Source organism: Vigna unguiculata, chromosome 3, assembly GCF_004118075.2.
Source record: "Vigna unguiculata cultivar IT97K-499-35 chromosome 3, ASM411807v1, whole genome shotgun sequence".
NCBI lineage: Eukaryota > Viridiplantae > Streptophyta > Magnoliopsida > Fabales > Fabaceae > Vigna > Vigna unguiculata.
The window spans coordinates 18,180,926-18,184,060 of NC_040281.1; the positions used below are offsets into that span (position 1 = coordinate 18,180,926).

At 32.8% G+C, this 3,135-nt stretch overlaps 2 non-coding genes across 2 annotated transcripts; both read left to right on the plus strand.

Moving 5' to 3' along the window:
* Positions 1-208: 208 nt before the first annotated feature.
* Positions 209-403, plus strand: LOC114180018. The gene has a single exon (XR_003603595.1). It is a non-coding gene; the product is annotated as a U2 spliceosomal RNA (small nuclear RNA).
* A 1,695-nt stretch (positions 404-2,098) lies between these two features.
* On the plus strand, positions 2,099-2,294 carry LOC114180020. The gene has a single exon (XR_003603597.1). It is a non-coding gene; the product is annotated as a U2 spliceosomal RNA (small nuclear RNA).
* The last annotated feature ends 841 nt before the right edge of the window (positions 2,295-3,135 follow it).

Here is a 3,135-nt window from a genome sequence, read left to right on the forward strand (position 1 = left end):
ATATTAAAAGTAAACTTCGTGTGAAAAAAAAAAAAAAAAACCTTGACTAAACTGAGAAGAAAATCTAATGTAAGCTACATGGGAACAATATAATGGTTGAACAACGTCTGGAACATATCAATTAAGTGACAAATCCCACATCGGTGAGGACTCTGACAACAACCTGAAAGTCAGAATATAAAAGTTCAACATTTGGTGAGTTTAAAGCATACCTTTCTCGGCCTTTTGGCTAAGATCAAGTGTAGTATCTGTTCTTATCAGTTTAATATCTGATATGTGGATCATTGGTTCACACGATATTAAATTTATTTTTTAAGGGATAGGGCCAATTAAGTAGCTTGCTACTGTAGCTCTTGAGCATCACCTTTGTTTTGCACTACTGCAAAGGCCAGGTGCATCTCTCCTATATTAGTTCAGATTTTTATTATTTTAACTTTTTTATTTCTTGTGTTGTTTTTGTTTTATTTGTAAAGATTCTTTCTTATATTCATGTGATTATGAGTTCAATGTGTAGTAGAATTCTTTTTACTCCTGTTCTTTTGGAAATATATGTTTTTTTTTCTGATTATTTTGTTATTGTTCACTTTTTATGTTCAGGTAAACTCCTTTCACACCCTTTTCTGATTACTTTGGTATTAGTTTTCCACTGTATCTCCCTACAACAATGTCCATCCCACCAAATTTAGAGTGCTGTACTCCTTTCACACCCTTTTCTGATTACTTTGGTATTAGTTTTCCACTGTATCTCCCTACTTAACAATGTCCATCCCACCAAATTTAGGGTGCTGTATTGTAGAAAAAGTTGTCAAAATGTTCAACAAAGAAACATCATGAAAGTTCAGTTTGTAAGTTCCTTTAGAAGTATATAGTTCCAAAGAATGATCACATACAGAAGATTTTTACCGTTTCAAACATTTGACATTTGATCACTTTGAAACATATCGTGTAAAGTACAAATTAGGATCTTTTGTCTTCTCCAAATTCATCCAATTATTCTTTATGACATACAAATGAACAAAACAACATTTGACATTTGATCACTTTGAAACATATCGTGTAGAGTACAAATTAGGATCTTTTGTTTTCTCCAAATTCATCCAATTATTCTTTATGACATACAAATGAACAAAGCTGACAGAAATCTCTTAAAACTGGATGGTAACACTGAAAACTTATGACAATTATATCCCAGATCAAAAGGAAAATGAAACAGCTATGTCTTTATAAGTTCTCTGACAAGATAATAGATTATTGGTCTGAGTTACTTCAAGGCTTTATGAAAACCGGGAATTCTCTATAGCACTTTAGTTACATCAATCCTCAATTCAGTAACTATCAGGTTAAGAACAAATCCACCTTCGCTAAATCCAAGGATGAAAGAGAAGACATTCAATCTAAGTGGTAAGTAATGTTGGCACAAGAGGACAGATAAAAAAACTGTGTTTTCAGGCATCATGGACACTTTGAATGGCTTATCATACCTTCTGGCCCAAGGAATCCACCGGCTACTTTCAAAGCTTAATGAATAATATTTTTAAATATGTCTTGAGGAAGTTCGTTCTCATTTTTTTCTGACATCTTAATATATAGTTCAATATAGTACACATTTTAGAAGGGGTTCTCTAGATGCTTCATTCACGAACATGTTTTCATGCATTAATAAAAGAAGCATGTCTTCTACTTGAATATTCCAATGACATGTTTGTAGAGTTTTGCAGACACTGGTAGCTCTGATACATCTGGCGGTTGTATGTGGTCAGTTATTTATAGTGTTTTTTGCACGGATCATGGACACTTTGAATGGCTTGTCATGTTTTTGAATTCCACATTCTTGAACAATAACAATTGTATGCTTGATATTCCAAATACTCACTTTTAGTGCAGGAGATTGAGCATTTAGGACATATTCTACCATAAAGGACTGGCTTCAGCAAACAAATTTGAAACAATTAGATGGAGTGCTGGAGTTAAGTGAATATCATTGACCATTTATAAAAGATACGCCAAGCTAGAAGCACCAAAGTCCCACATTAGTCAAGACTGTGACAATGAGATGGAAGTCTGAATATAAATGTTCAACGCTTACTATGATAAAAGCATACCTTTCTCGGCCTTTTGGCTAAGATCAAGTGTAGTATCTGTTCTTATCAGTTTAATATCTGATATGTGGATCATTGGTCCACACGATATTAAATTTATTTTTTAAGGGAGAGGGCCAACTGCAGCGGCTTGCTACTGCGGCTCTAAAGCATCATCTTTGTTTTGCACTGCTGCAAAGTTTAGGTGCATCCCTCCTATTTTAGTTCAGTTTTTTATATATTTGATCGTATATTACTATATTATTTAGTATCACATAATATGATCCATCAATATAAAGTTTGCATTGCTGAGTGATGTGATGTGCCTTTTCATTTTAAGTCCTTGCAGTGTTCTCATTTCAAAAGCATGGCAAGGAGATGCCTATTCTGCTATTCAAAGTTCAGGTAATAGCCAAAAGACGCCAATCTGCTAGACAAAAAAGTTTATACTTATTACTTTCAAGGAGGACAATCAAATATATTTCACCGTTGAGACGCCAATTAGGGTTCAACTTTTCCAATACAATTAAACAGGAGATGTTTGGTTTTTATATTGATAAGGATAAACTAAATAAACGAGAGAGGAGATGCTGATTAGGACGTTGGGATTAAACTTAGCCTCTTAATTTCAAGTGTATTGTCCTTTAATTATCTATATATTAAGTTCTTTAATTATCTATATATTAAGTTCTTTATCTTACTGTTTGTTCATAGAAGTATGCTTATTTGTAGAACTTACCACATGTTTGTGTGTTAGAACCTAAGGATGTTAAACATAGGATTTCCCAATCTAGTGAAGGAACCCTTACTTTGAGAACAAGACTCTTTACACCAACTGAGTCCGCATATCTATGTTTGGTATATGCAGTGGCGGATTTTAATGGGGGCAGGGAGGTGCCCCGGCCCCCCCAATTTTTTTTTTAATTTATAATATATATATATATATATATATATATATATTTAAAATTTATTAAATTGTAGGTAGTATATTTTAAAAATTGATGAAAATTAAATTTTGTATTTTTCTATTTATTTTATAAAGTACAAAATTTAGTGT